The sequence below is a fragment of the Atheta coriaria genome, unplaced genomic scaffold, assembly GCF_025399875.1.
Source record: "Atheta coriaria isolate IRGN ID8LTWV9N9 unplaced genomic scaffold, Caltech_Dcor_3.1 hic_scaffold_8_pilon, whole genome shotgun sequence".
NCBI classification, from domain to species: domain Eukaryota; kingdom Metazoa; phylum Arthropoda; class Insecta; order Coleoptera; family Staphylinidae; genus Dalotia; species Dalotia coriaria.
The window spans coordinates 7,884,235-7,900,687 of NW_027045450.1; the positions used below are offsets into that span (position 1 = coordinate 7,884,235).

At 32.8% G+C, this 16,453-nt stretch overlaps 1 protein-coding gene across 2 annotated transcripts in view; it reads left to right on the top strand.

Annotated features, from left to right (window-relative positions):
• Positions 1 to 269: 269 nt before the first annotated feature.
• siz (Brefeldin-resistant Arf-GEF family protein schizo) overlaps positions 270 to 16,453 on the top strand; it is a 41,706-nt gene continuing 25,522 nt past the window's right edge. Inside the window, exon 1 of one of the 2 annotated variants that reach the window (XM_065309408.1) lies at positions 270 to 290. The gene's annotated coding sequence lies outside the window, so the exon portion shown is untranslated. Of the gene's footprint in view, positions 291 to 8,073; positions 8,894 to 16,453 lie in introns of those variants that run through there. The other variant, XM_065309409.1, reaches the window with a different exon arrangement.

The window sequence follows — 16,453 nt, forward strand, 5'->3', positions numbered from 1 at the left end:
CCAGGACGATCGGCGTGCGTGCGGGAGCATTGTAACAACAATGCGCGAGTGCGTTGTGTGAGTGTGTTGTGTGCACACGATGATGATGGCAGCGGCGGCGACGGCGGAGGACGCACGTTGCTGGCGCAAAAGGACGTGCCGTCATCCGCGAGCAGCGCGACCAGCTGCTGGCGGCTGAAACGCGAGCTGGATGGCCTTCCGCCAGCGAAGCGCGACCTCCCTGTCTGCGAGAACAGCAATCTGCGCTTTGAAACTCGAGATGCTGAGCCCAAACGTTTGCAGGAAGAAAGGTAAGAGACCCCTATCAAAACAAAAAGAACGAAAACTAAACAAAAAGGGAAACTAACCTCGATTTTTATAAAATCATAAATTACCAAAACTATCAGAGATACAGTAATAATTCTTTTCGCTATTGCATTTCTAATTAAATTATATATATTTTATGTAATTTTTATATTGATAACATTTGCTATCAAGTGAGTTATAATCATTTTAAATTATTTCTTTTGAATTTTTTGAAAATCATCTCTTATTTTGTTGTAACTTTTTGGTAGTCAAATATTTTATAAAATTTTACATAATATGTTGTAAAATTTAGTACTAGATACAATATTGAAAGAATTATTATTGTATCGCTTTCTATTGTTTTTTGTGTAATTAATTAAAAATCCTATGAAAACACGGCGTTTATTTTAAGCGAGCAGAAAAATCGCACTCTTTGTTAGTTATTAGTTAATAACAAGAGAACTAAAGCGGATATAACAATAATTTCAGCGTATAGGTACTACAGTTTAGTCCCGCATATATTCTAAGTGAAATTTGTATTGATAACACATTTTTATCACCGGTTATTAACGTTTAAACAAACGTTTACGAAATTTTTAGAAAATCAACTTTGTTAGGCTGTAACTTTTGTTGTTGTTGAATATTTTTCAATATTTTTGCATAATATCATAGAGAATTTAATTGTTTATAAAGTTGTAAAGGAATTATTATTGTATCGCTTTTGGTTTTTGTGTAATTCATGAAAAACCCGAAGAAAACATGGCGTTTATTACGTATAAACAAAAATTTTTGATTTTTGTTAGTTATTAATCAATAACGCGTAAACCAAAAATTATACAATACTTATTTTTGCACTATTATCACACCCATAAAATTACGCATGTTTTTATGCAAATTTTATGGTGATAACACTTATCACCACCGAGTTATAAACATTTAAACAGGAATTATAATGTTTATTTACTTTGGACGCCCATAACTTCTTTTGCAATAACAATTTTTATATAAAATTATATAAATTACTTAATAATTTATCACTGAACAAATTCCTGAAAGATTCACATTGATATCTCTTATCGTTTTTGAGTTATCATCAAAAAACCACAAAAATCACAAAATTTTCAACGTTGCTGCTTGATTTCAACGCATTAAATCGGGATGTAGGTCTCTTTGGGCTTGTTTGGGTGCAATGCCTTCAGCCCGGCCAACCGGGTCATGTCTGGATGCACCTACGCTCACCACCGCTCCTATCCGCCATCCTAACCACCCCCGAAACAATCATGACCAATATATTATTCCTTTTCCTGCATTCCGACAAGAATCAAGAAACAATTGTTCCACGCATTCCCTCGAATACAATTTAATCATAATATGAATTCACATTCAGGCAAATCCACACGCACATATCTTAAACAAACGTTTAAAACGCTGACTGCTGTCGTGGAGCTTATTGTGTCTGCCGGCGCACAATGATAATGACCGTTTCAACGATTCCCATGGACTCGCCGCATGCGTTTGCATCATGTGTGCTTCGTGTTCATGTTTATGAATTAATATAATATGGGGAAAAACGCTCGTGCGTGCTGTGTGTTTGTGTGTGGAGCAAACACGAGAAGAGCCACTCGCTAATTGACTTACATTTTAATTTCACATTTATTATGCGGCGTTGTGCTATAAAAGAACTTAGCGTACAACAAGGGGATTAAATTTGAATAAAATAAAGGCAAATAAATGCATTTGCATGAGTATAACTAGAGATGAGAGTTGAGAGAGAATTTTTCACATTTTTATGGGATTATAATAAGAAAATGCTTGTTTTTATGTATTTACGTTAATTATGGGTAATTAGTAATATTTAGCGCGATCGTGTTTAGTGTATGTTATTGTCTTGTTTGAGATTTAGCACATAGTAGAAAAATGGTTACGTTATCTTTGTTAGTTCTAGAGTTATAGCTTTTATAACTTTTTCACATTTTCTTCTGTCAAGTGAAAACTACAATGCGCATGCGTTTCATCTTTGGCATGATTATTCTTTAGTAAATTCTGCTTCCATTGATAGTTGATATAATTTTGAGAGTCTTTAATTACCTGAGTTATCACAATTCAAAGTTTGATAATATTTTAATCTGTAATTAGTTTCAACAGCTACAATTTCTTGTGATTTTACTTAAATTACAGGCAAGTGGTAATATTATCCCAGGTTCTGTTTAGTCTATTATTTAATATAGGTTGTTATCTATAATTTGCTACAAGTTTCGTTGTTTTATCTCTGTTAGTTTGGAAGTTACAGATGTTTAAAATTTCCGTCGTGGGAAATCGTCATTTTGACTCATTTTCACTTACTGCACGAAAACGACAATGCGCATGCGTGTTTTTCTCTAGTAGGATTAATTTACAATAAATTTGCTATCAATTGATAGTTTTAGAAATTTCTAGAGTTATTAATTAGCTGAGTTACCACGCTTTAAAGTTAGATAATATTTTAATCAAAAATTAGACAAAATTTCTTCAATTTTTTAATTATTTTAATCAAATTATAGGAAAATGACAACATTATACATATTTCTGACTAATCTATCTTTTAATCTATCTTCTTATCCATAATTTCCAACAAATTTTGATTTCTTATCTCTATTAGTTTAAAGGTTACACACGTTTAAACATTTTATTCTGATAAATCTTCATTTTTGCATATTTTCACTTACCACACCAAAACCCCAATGCACATGCTTATTATTTTCAGTAAGTCTATTCTCTAATAAATTTCCTTTCCGGTAATACTTTGTTCAACCTCCTGCCTTAGTAATTACCCAAGTTATACGACTCCCAAAAGCGACTAGCATTTAACACACGCACGCACGCCTCAAATGTTTATTTAAATTGACCAATCATTAAAATGCGTGGCGTACACCTCGCGTTGAAAGATATCGGGCATTTAGGCGCCACTAATGCGTTGAGCAACGGCCACGCAACGGTTTTTTCGGTTTTTCAATTTGGGGCTTCTTCCAGCGCTTCCAACACTTGGAACGATGAACATGTGGTTTACCAATCATACTCGTAATAGAAAAGAACACAACTCACACATGCGTTTGATGGTGTCTGCCTGAATCGGTCGAGCATCAAAAGGCATTAGTAGCGTTAGCAACGAAACGACCTAGTAACCAAACAGCGATTACTAATTAATTATGAACGGAACTAAGAACAAAACACAAAAAGTTGAAATTAAAAATAAAACCAACGCTGGTTTTTGTTTTGTGTGTTGGTAGGTAGGTAGGAATAGGTGAAGGAAGTCTTCTTGGATTGGGTTGAAGTGTGAGTGGATGTAGTGTGTGGGTATCTGGATATCTAGCGCGTGAGCATTGAATTGCGTGCGTGTTGCGAAATACTCGTACTCGTAAATGAAATAAACGTGAAGCGGCAAGGCAAGGCGTCCAGTTTGTCGCGTGCAGTCGCACATGACAACAATTGCTCATTTATGGTCTTCTAATCGTATTATATTTATTAAGAAATATGATGTTTTTGGCATTTTTAATCAAATCAAGGTTAGAAATGCAAAAGAGGAGAAGAGGAATGCGTAGGGCATTGCCCGCTAGTGCTGCATATCTGCTGACTACCCCCAAAAAGTGGTGGGGGTAACTATAGTACTTCTTGTTTGGTATGGCTATGGCGAGAGAGAGAGAGGCTAGTAGTGACTGAGTGGTATGAGTCATAACAGGTGTGCGATTTGATTAAGGTCAGTTGCCTGCATTTGAGACCCCTACCCTTTTTTGCGGGTAGTACTCAGGTATAAGAGGATAGTACCCCTTTGACCAAAGTGTTAAGACATGTTTGAGTGGTCAAGCTCAATAGTTTCTGGTCTTTAAGTTCATTTCTACGCATTTTTAGGGTTTTTGTTCGATCTGGGAGAAGTATATGGGTTGTACAGGGTTTTTCCCACCCCTATTCGTATCCTCTATGCCTTCTACTCTTCTAAATCCTTGAATTTTTGTTATTTTCCTAAATATTCATCTTTTTACTAAATTTTTCAACTTTTTCTTTCTTTTTTCTCTTTTATCATAGACTAGCTATAACCCGCGGCTTCGCTCGCGAATATCTAAAATAATGAAGTTGCTTTCGTACGCGTCTGTAGTCACAGAAGAAGTAACAATGAAGTAGAATGGCGGGAAGTTTAAAATGGCTGAAAGTATAGTCTATGGAAGTATAGTGTACAGTCTCCATAGTGTAGTCAATTGGATTTGATGTTGACGTAGCTGTCGGTAATACAGTGTGATAATACAGTGTGATGGTACTATAGTACTTATGTTTGAGCTTCATTGCTAGAATCCTAGATGGCGTTAAAGTAATCAAATAGCCAGATGCAGAGGTATTATTGGCTAAACTATTTCTTTATTTTATTTAAAAAATATTTTTTTTATTAAATAAAAAGTAGCCTATAACCATTCGGGGACCACTAAGAATATGTGTACAAATTTTCATGATGATCGGTTAAGTAGTTTTTGCGTGAAAGTGTAACAAACATCAGGACATTCGCATTTATAATATTAGTTGGGATTGACCCTACTAATATATTAATTTTTCATTCTCATTCACATTCATATTCATCTGTTTCTTGTTTCTTGTTGTAATCTTTGTCTCCGCTTGCCTCCTCAAGTTTTAATGCGATTAGTTGTATGCTGCAACATGCACTTGTCGACTTGTAGCATAATCTCAGCAGTACAGTGTCTCTTGTCGCCTTCTCCGCCAGCTCCAGCATTCATTTTGTATATGCTCGTACGTATGCGTATGAATAGCATGGAGTGGATGAAGTGACGCCATGATGGCCCACGCTGAGACCACTTTGCCTGCATAGCTGCTTGTGCGAGTCTTTTACTTGATTGCTGCCTGCCACGCGAAGATTTAATCTTGTATTAATCCTACCGAGTGTATAAATTAAATTAATAAGAAAAAAACATTTTTTTGCCCGCGATTTTGAGTTTTTAGTAAAAATGAAATAAATTTTTATTTTCTTGTTTAAGACCTTAGTATGTGTTGATTTCATCAATAAGATTTGAAATTTTATTTTAAAATGAATGAAAAATGTTAAAAATGCACTTTAGCGCCATCTAGGAGTCAATTATTTAGCTATAACTATGATTGAATCTCTATATCAACTTTCATCCCTTATTTAACACCCTGTAAATCATAATTTTTGATATTTTAATACTATTCTCTTATTCGGGTTCAAGAATAATCCAAAAATCATAAATCATCAAAATCCGTCCAGTAGTTCTTGAGTTATAAGTGATGTAACTAACTTTTGCATTAAAAAAGTATAAATATTATACACACTGTATAATATTATATTGAATGTCACTTTATTGCTTCGCTCTGGTTGTAATTAATGTGTGGTGTGTTCGACTGCGTCGCGTATATTTTCGTGGTTTATTTCTTCGAATTTGTTTGAAAGTGTTGATGAGCGCTGAGTGTTGAGCGGCGCATCGCACATGTTCCGATTCGGCGGCCTGTGGCGGCGGCGTGTGTACTCGTACAAGTTCTAAAGTCGCTAGAAACTGTAGCGGCGACATTCTCCTCGATGCTTTGAGCTTTTCTTGCTCGCTGGGCTGGGCCTCTGCGGATCTAAAAACAATTTTGTCACACATACGACGCGTGTACATATTGGCGCGCATACATAGGAATAAGTTCCAAGTTTCCAGATACGAAAATACACGATTTTTGAGAAATTGAAGGAGAAAGGCATGAAGATGCACGATTTGATATTTTGTATGTTATTTTTTACACACAAAGGATGAGGAAAATAAACAGTGGATTCTTGGAATGAATGACGAATTTGAATTTAAATTTAAATTTGGCAGTTTTTTAAGATTTAATTACAGAAGCAAGTTTTGGGTTTATAAAAGTTTAAAGAATTATTTTTTAAAGATGATTTCTAAAAGAATATTAAAGTAAACTTTTAGGTGGTGAAATTTTATGTGATTTTTTATAGTTATTTATTGATTACTCGAAAACTAATTAATTTATTGTTATTATTTCTTCAGGAATAAGTTTGGTAATAAATTCTGGATATATCTATTTTAAAATTTTGGTGATATCACTTTTCAATCAAAAGTTATAAACAATTAAAAAAAATTATTAAATTTAATAAAAAAAGTAACTTTAATTGTTAATAACTTTTTATCTAATAGTTTAATATTCATTTTCTTTTTAAAATTAATACAGAATTTAATCCTTAATCAATTTTTAAAAGAATTACACTTTTATCTCAAAAACTCTTCGATTAATTAATTAAAAACTAAAATAATCTTTTTACTCCAACACGACGTACATCACTAAAGTTTATATCTTCACATCGTGACTTTTCACAGCACAACTTTTCTTCCTGTTACTTCATTTTATTTTATTTTACTAAAGTTTTCTCTATTCATGCGCGAATGAACGAATCCCGAAGCAAACTCTTTGTTTGTCTGCCAATAATATAGTAATAGCAATAAAAAATATCGAACAAAAACACGGAATTAAATGCGTTTCCATCAAGTCATGCAAGTTCAGTATCCGCGCAGAATTTAGTCTTTGGCCATTTCTCGTTGTTGTCTTGTTTGATTTGTTCCTTATTCGCTCGACGTTTCCCGAAAACATTTCTTGATAGATTGGATGGATCGGGCATATTCACGGCGTATGGTAATCTTTCATTCTGGGTGATATTTTATTTCTTTCGGAAAGTTAAGAAAATAAGAAAAGATGGAAATAAAAGAGTGATATGTGTCCGATGACATGAAAAATTTAAAAATTAAAGTATACAGAGTATAATCAGAATGTTTATTGAGTAAAAGGCATTAAAGTAGGATTTTACTGCCTCGACATTAAAGTAAAAATTGCGTTCTAGGCTATAAATTTCAAAATTTGTTGGAAATTCATTGAAAAGTAGGAAAATTATATTGAAAAAATCATTTTACTGCGTAGGCACTAAAGTAAATATTTACTGCCTAGGCATTGAAATAAATAAATGCAAAACATTGTCTGTTATCACTAAAACAGTAAAATTTTATACAAATTTTACCATTTTACGTTGAAAATTAATTGTTTTCCATTTTTTCTTTACTGCCTAGTCACTAAAGTAAAATATTTCAGTCTAGTTTAAAAATTAAGTACATAATTCATTAGAAAACTAACGAAAAGTAAAAAATCTGCATTGAAAAATTATTTCACTGCCTAAACACTAAAGTAAATATTTACTGCCTAGACATTAAAATAAAAAAATAAAATTTATTATTATTATTCAAAAATTAAAATTTGATACACATTTTCATATTTCACGTTGAAATTTCATTTTACACAATATTTTCTTTACTTCCTAGGCAGTAAATATAAATACATCCCTGTATAAAATAATACAATAACTTTTCCTGGTGTCGCTGGCATCGACTATTCTTCCTCCTTCATTCTCACTCCCACACACTCATCATAGTAGTAGTTGTAGTAGTAACTCGTAGTATAAGGGTTGTTTTTAAGTGTGTTTGTGTGGGCGCCGAGGGGTGGCTACCCTCTAGCCGTTGCCAGCTAGACTTTTGCTCGCGCAGCGCCAAGCACGCAGCAGCAAAGGGGGAGCGCGCGTGTACAGGAATATAGGGACGCCGGCGCCACACACACACATACACTCACCCCGACTTGGGGAAGAGAGGTAAATGATGGTGGACGCCGCCGACGCTTGCGCGCCGCACAGCGCCGAATTCAATCGCGAACGTTGTGCCGCGACGCGCACGACGCCCAAAAACCGGCTGCGAATTACACAATTCCACATAATATTCTCGAAACGTCCGCAAATCGTCCCTAAAATTAAGAAATTTCTATTCTAATCAATACAAGCATAATATTAATACTTGTGTGGGTGGTTAACGAGTGGGAAAAATCAGTTGAATCGTGCCTTGTGCCTTGTTATTATTGTGTGTGATAAGCAGTGAGTAGTAAGCGATAACGAAAAGAAAGTTACAGATGCAGCACGAGTCGAAATTTAAAAATCATGTCGTGTGGGCGCTGTGGAAATTACTAATCGACTAATTTGACTAAACAAACGCGCGTGCGGATGAAAGTGTAGTGTACGTGCCGTGCATCCGGAGTACTAATCGCATTGTGTACTACACCTTTGTAAAACAATCAACCGATGCTGCAATATGAAATAAATTGAATTGTATTTGGAATAAATTTGTGATGTGATATAAAGTGCCATGAAATTGTGTGAAACCTACGCGTCCTGAATTTTTTCTTTATTTTTTTCTTCTGAGGTGTTTCTTTGATTCTTTGATTCTCTTTCTCATTCATTGATTTGGATGAATGGACGTTGAATGGAATAACCGGTATTTTTTTTCTACGTCGTTGTGTGATTACGCCTACGTGTAATAGTTTTGTTGTTGTTGTTGTTGTTGCGGGGATATTGCACAAGTTGGATGCAGAAAAACATGAACATGTGTTTGGTGTTGGCACACCATACGCACAAGCACCATATTTGAAAAAGAAAAGCGTATCGATTCTTCGCAACGCTGGCGAAACCGGCGCTTAGGAGTATATTTAGCCGTAGGACCCGATCCGCTAACGCGTCCACGGAGGAAGGTGGAAGGTAACGAAAAATTATTCATGCATGGTTATATACGAGTAGAGATTATTGAGGAGAGCTTATCTTTTCTGTTGGTGAATAATCTGTGTTGGCTAGATGAGGATAATTATATTTTAAACTTTAAACAGATGGTCGATGTTTTAAGTGGAGAGCTGTGTGATGTAATGTGAGTTGTCTACGTTAAGATGAGGAGGAAGATGTTGAGTTTTTGTTTTAATTTAGTTTTTGTTGATTATTCGGGAGTTTATTGGTTTATATTATTGATTTGTTCGTTAATATATTTCTAATTAAATTCTACAACTTGTTATGTAAAAATTATATTGTTATTAGTTTGTTTTTATGAGTTATGGATTGATTTCTATGAATTTAATTTTAGTAATATTTGCAAAATTTAATTTTAATTCATTATAACTCGGTAATTAAACAAATTATACCAATGATTTCTTCATACATCTGTTTGGAATTTAATTCTGTGTTTGTTTATGTAAAAATTAGGTTGTTGCCAATTTATTATAACGAGTTATAGACTGATTTAATTTAATTTTAAAATTAGTAATATTCGCCAAATTTAATTTTGATTTGATATAACTCGATAATTAAGTGACTTATAACAATAACTTCTTCATACAATTGATTGGAATTAAATTCCGCATTTATAAATGTTGAAATTGTATTGTTATCAGTTTGCTGCTACGAGTTACACACCGATTTAATATGAATTTATGAATATTTATGGAATTCTATTTTATAACTGTTTAAAACTGTGTTGATTTTTGTTAATTGCTCGGGAATTAAGTGACTTAGAACAATCATTTCTTTATAAGTTTATTTGGAATTAAATTATTTACTTATTTATATAAAATTTTTATTAATAACAATTTGGAATTAAAAGTTACAAGTTATTTTTAGTCAATTTATGATTATTTATTAAATTTGGCTTTAAATATTAATACCTTTCTGATAAATAATTTGATTTATGAAATGTTTTCGTAGATTGATGAGGAATTTAATGTAGAATGTATTTCCGGAATAAAATGTCTGTTATAGTAATTTGATTTTAAATTTTAAGTTATCAGATATTTACTATACCTCCTCTCGAACTGAAGTTGTGACGTCAATATTGACTTGTTTGATTTGCAGTTTTTATTAAAAACTCGAACTGCAATAAACTTTTATTACCGGTTTCTTCATACATCGATATGATATTAAATTTTAAATTGCAATATATCAAATTTTTGTTGATACAATTGTTCCGGAAAAAGTTATAACTTAAACAACATCAATATAATGAATTATTTTTTGAAAAATCTAACTTTACTTGTTTTTAACTATTTTGTGGATAAAGATATCAACAAAATTAATACGTGGATTAATGCTGAATACAGTTTTAATCAATGTTTGAATGAATTGTATTTCTACAGCAGTATTTTCCTAAGTAATTTGATAATTTATCGAAAAAAATGTAAAATTAAGTCAACTTATGTGTAGCGTGGGTTGCATACCTTCACATCTGTTTTCTTATTTTATTCTCCTTCCTTGCTTCTTCGATTTCTTCAACTTCTTCAATTCCGTTATATTTCGCGCTTTCTAAACGAAAAACCTCAAGTCGTTGTGTATAAAGTTGCCTATAGTCAGCTTCCACACTTAACTCTACCGCTTAACTTTAGCCAACTAACTTAAATTACCCACTCGAAAAAATACTGTACGGAATTTAATTTCGGATGCATGTAATTAGGTAATTGCGTAATTTAGGTCACGGAAATTGCCATTAAATATTTTATCAAGTGCAGTTGAGTGCACTCAAGATTAAGTTAAGATTTGTTATTCGCTAATTTCCCAAAGGTCAAGCTTATAATCAACATCAAAATTGTAATTGTAATCATCTGCTCTTCTATTATTTAATTCTGAGGTTTACATAAAATAAAAAGATATTTTAGATATTTATTTTGTGGATAAGTTATGGGGCTATTATAGGAGTTGGTTTTTAATTGGTTAATGGTATTATCATGGTAGGTAGGTTATCTTAATTGATGATTCGATCGGGGTTTTATATTCGGTCATTAAATTTAATAGGCTTTTATCTGAATTCTGAGTTTTATGATTTTTAGATGTTTTTATTGGTTTCTGCACAGGAATTGTTAAAAAATTCTTTAAAAAGTCAGAGAATTATTTTCTAAAAATTCTTATTTCAATTTTGATTCTAATTTTTTGTTTTCCTTAATTTGACTTCAAATTTTTACGATTTCTACAGTTTTAAATTTATGATTACTAAAATATTATTCAAAAATTAATATTTTAGCATATGAAAGTCTGAGAATAATTTTCTAAAAATGCTTATAACAAATATGCCGTATTTTTTTGTTTATTTTTTATTTAAAATTTAATTTTTACTATTTTAAGTTTTTTTTTTGCAGTATAATTTTTAAAAACTCTTATTTTAATTTTCTTTAGTAAAATCTATCATCTTAATTCACATTTTTATTACTTACTTACTTTTAGTCTATTATTACCAAATAATTCGTCAAAAATTACTGAAAAATCGATATAATATATAATTTACTCGATAATTATATTTAACATTTATCATGCATAAATTAAATTAAACATCTCAAAATATATTATCGTGATGATTTAATACTCATTAAACAAACACCTTTTTTTTATTTTTAGCTATAAATAATATTTGAGCGTAACAAAGCACTTGACATTTCGATTTAAATAAATATGTGCAGTTTAAATGTCACAAACACCAACCGTGCATCGAAACAACAAAAAGTCACGAAAATAGTCGTGTTAATCACCAAAAACTCCTAAAACTGTGACTATTTTCGTCTGCTGTTCACGCAATTTCCGCACAATTTGTTTGCAATTGTTTGCAATTTGTATCCAGCCGCACACTTCAAAGTGATAATAGCAAACCGGCCGGCGAGCAAGCGTGTGTGCGCAATTTAGTTTACAGTTTTGCTCCGCTTGCCACTGCTGCTGCTGCTGCTGCTGGTGTCATCCTTGTTAGGATGGCATCATCGTTTTATTTATTCGAAATTAATTTCAAACAGGAACGAATGCAGCGTCAGCAAAACATTAAACAGAAAAAAAATTATGCTAGTAATATTATTGTCCAGTGTAGATATAAGTGTAAAAAATACACTCTTAAGTGTATACCTGAGTATATATGGAGGCTAGGCACTTAAAACTTAAAACAATAGACGCGGTTTGTTTTCTGAATAAAACATGCAAGCGACGCATTAATCTCACTTAGCATCTAACTGCAAACTTAACTACACTTAACTACACTGCACTGCAAATGTGACTGATAAATGTGTTCGAGGAATATTCTCACGGATTTATTTATATAATTTATTTATATCTGTTTTAATATTTATTATGTGATTAATTTTGTGTTTTGTTTTTCTGTTTCAGGTAAGAATTCGAAAAATTGTTCGGTTTGCTTCATTCGGGTGGTGAGTTTACAATTTCTATCACATAAATTTTATAAGTGATTTTTATCTCTTATTTAACACCCTGTAAGTTATAATCGGTGTTGAACTTTACAAAATTACTTGCTAGGCTTATTTGAAGATTGTCTGAAAATTTCAATTAAATCGGTTTAGTTCTTTAGGAATTAATAAGGAACACACATACAAAACCATATTTTCTATTGAAAAATGCTAATAATGCACTTCTACGCCATCTAGATTTGAGTAATAGACCTATAACTATGATTTAATCTCAATATCAACTTTCATCCCTTATTTTACACCCATCTTGTTATATTCTTACAACAAAAAGTAGCCTATTTTATTTTTCATGATTAGAAGTATCTCTATACCAAAATTTATCAAAATATCTTCATTAGTTTTCCCTAGAAAGCGTCACAAACAAACAAAAACACACAAATTCGCATTTATATCTAATATTTAATTAAGATACAACAAGTAAAATTCCAATTCAAGATAAAATCAACAATAATAAGCCACGTTTTTTCATTCTATTACCTTCTATTAACCATATTTGCACTATTACTATGTTACGACGTGATAAATTGCTTATTACATAAATTTCGCCAGATCAACTTTTACTACCAACTAAACAACAACTCACGAATAATCGTGCGATATTAATTAATTCCAATTCACATCAACTACTCTACTCTACTATCTCCCATATAAGATTTCATAAACCAAACCAAACCAAAGCAATACGTCAATTCATGTCAATCTAACACCGATATTTTTTTTGTGAAAGTTTCAGCCAGTTAACACTTGAAGTGAAAGTGCTTAGTGTGTTTTGATTGCGCCAATCAAGCCATTGGACGTGGTCAATTGGTTAAATTTGAATTTTATTTCTTTCCAAGGCGCTAAAACCAAAAGAATTAAAGAAGTAAGCAAGCAAAAACAAGAATAGATTCTGTTTTTTTTTCTGCGGAGTAATATACAATCACACAAAGGAAAAATTTGTTTGTGCGCGTTAACGACGCAAAATTTAACGACTTTCTTTCGTCCGAGCGCGCTGCGCATGCGATTTTAACGCTATCGCGACAGACACGCCAATGTAAAAACGAAATAGAAAGTGGCGTGACGAAAAGGGGTAAACACGAAACGCAACTGGATGTGGTTTTAGTTTTAAAGTAAATAAAATAAAATAATATTTTATTTTACTTTGATTGGTGTATAAAATAATAAGTATGTTAAGTATCAAGTGGTTGAATGGGAGTTTTAGTCACGGGCGTAGCGAGCGTTTAATCAATCGAGTGTTTAACAACGTTTAGCCACGTGATGCTTACCTTATTTCTTCTACTTCCATTTTATTTCCACGTTTATGTTTTCGTATTTGAACTTTTTATTATAAATCTTCGAAATTCGTTCGCACACTACTCCAAGTTCCACCCCGTGACTAAAGCACGTGGCTAAAGTACTTAAATCACCGCTTTGGCTGTTCGTATTTAAAATACCACTTTTTGTATCTAAAACAGTCGAAAAAGTGACGTTTTAAAGGCGGAAATAATTTTTTTTATTTTACCTCTATTGGTATATAAACTTTCGTTAAAGAAACTATTAGATTACAGTAATTTAATGGATTGGAACCCGAGGAAAAGCGTGTGTGTGGGTTGATCTGATGCAGTTAGAGTCAAGTTAGTGCATCGCACGTTGGGGGCGTGCGATGCAGCCGGTATCAGCACGTATTGATTGCGCGGGAGTGAATCACCACTCCCATCCTCCTACCCTCTTCCCTCCTGAAGCTATCAAAGAGCATTCTACAGCCACAGCCACCGCATAAGTCTTCTTTCTTTTGATTTCGAGATACCTTGTATATTGTAGGAATATTTCGACCAGGTACTCGTGATTCATGATTTTACGTCTTCTTTTTTTGCGTTCTTTTCTTGATTTTTTTTTTTTTTGGTGTCATTTTTGTTCATCATCCCCTATGAGATGCTTCTTAGGCTTGCGTTTACGAGTGGGTGAGAGAAAAGTGTAAAGTTTGAAGTTGTACACTTGATAAACCAGCATCGCCAGTGCAAGTACAGGAGTACAGGAGGACAATACGCCCTTATACACATCCTTTTTAGTTCTGCACTTGTACTTATCCGGTGCGGGGTTGCGCAGTGTAGTGATACTATGCTTGACTGTACTTGAATGGTTTCACATGTAGGTACGTGTATTAAAAAAGGGTTGAGATTGCGAAAATCACGTTTTTCCTTCTTCTTTTTATTTGGGTGTTTATAAACACTTTGTATATTATGTAAGGTTATGTATTTCATAGACTTGAGATTGAGAGTTTGAGGAAAGTCAAATTTTTTTCTTTCTTTTTGATATTTGTGTGTTTTTTAACACTCTGTATATTTTACATTGCGTGCAATGGCTTTGAAATTATTTTCTCGCCATGTCTCCACCTCTGCACGTAGACATTTACTCTTAGAATGAAAGTTAGGTATGTAGTATTTACATTTACATTTCACCCTCTTAGGGTGTGTATAAAGGGTTGCATACTCTTACTCTTAGCTATCTTCATAATGGTGGTATGTGGTACTAATTAGTAGACACCAGACAATTTTTTTAATGCTTATTATCGTTTTTTTTCTTTATTTTCTTTGAAAAGAAGTAAAAAACATTCAATTTAAAGATATTTAAATCACCGAATATTTTGCCTTGCAAATTGTAGGGATGTTGGGATCATAATTCCAACAATATTTCAAATTTTACCATCGATGTCATGTTTTTGAAAAAATATCCAAGCTCATAATTGCTTGAAATGAAAATATTTTTCAAAGTTGCACAGGGGAACTGTAAAACTATAACAAGGAAATAATATAAACAACTGAGTTGTAAACATTTCGCCGTTATACAGAGTGTCACATTAAAACATTGTTTTTAATTTTTTTTTAATTTTTTGAAGTTTGTGGTTGAAACAAAGCACTTGTGAACATGCACACCGCACGTAGCACACCACGTGCATCCACGCAGACTATTTTTAAGCCCTCCGTGTGTTTTGCTGCTTTTCCGCCAGACGTAAACGTATCAGCTGACACGTACACAATTTATCCACTAATTTATACCTACCAGTAGCCGCTGCTGCTGCAACTACAACATACACTACATTGTGCAAAATACACAGTACTTGCATGTATATTTAGTTCTGCCGCATAAATATCGATCGCTGTTGGCGGCTGCGTTTGTTATGAATTTTCATTAGTCGCGTTTCGTAATTTTCGATGCGGGCAACAGCGGCGGCCCGGCTGCATCTGCATGCATCTGTCGATATCGGTAATAATTTTAATTAATATTCATCGGAAATGATTTTTGGTGTACTCACTCGTATATTTGATGTTTGGTTAATTATTCCTGTATTAATACTATTTATTTCTAAATGTTTGTTTTTTGGATGTTTGAAACGCGTTTAGCAACGAGTCTCGGAAGAAATTTTTCCTTTGTTTGTGTTTGTTGGTTCTTCCTTATTAGTTTAGCGCACGAGCACGAGCGGGCGGAATTGGGCGCGACCGGAATATTAAATACTTAGAGAGGTGTGTAACTAACGCTGAAGAGGAGTTTAGGTGGATTTATAGCCAAAAATTTAAGCATTTTTAGAGAAAAATATTAAATTTATTACTTTTAAGAATATTTTAAGAAAAAAAAAATCATGAAATTTAATTATTTTATTTTACAACAAAAAATTACGATTTATTTTAGTGTAAATTAAGAAATAGCAACGAAAATAGTTAATTTGATTAGTATTACTATGTGAATTGTGAATTGTGCAAATTACGAGGTGTCACATTGTCATATAATGATGTAATGATGTAAGATGCAAGATATAAGGTGTTAGATGTAAGTATTTCTCATGCTTCGAAAAACTTCAGTCATCTTTCATCTTTTTCAACCTCTATCATCATCATTATATTTTCCGGTGGTTGCTAAGTGATATGAGATGATAGTTGAACTTTTGATGTCTGTTGAACTTTGGAATATTGAACAATGAAAATAGTTTTCAGAAGTTTTCAATTGTTAGCTTGTTCAAGTAATAAATTAGCCTGATAAATTCCCTTTTTTGAACTTTTTTGGAAAAATC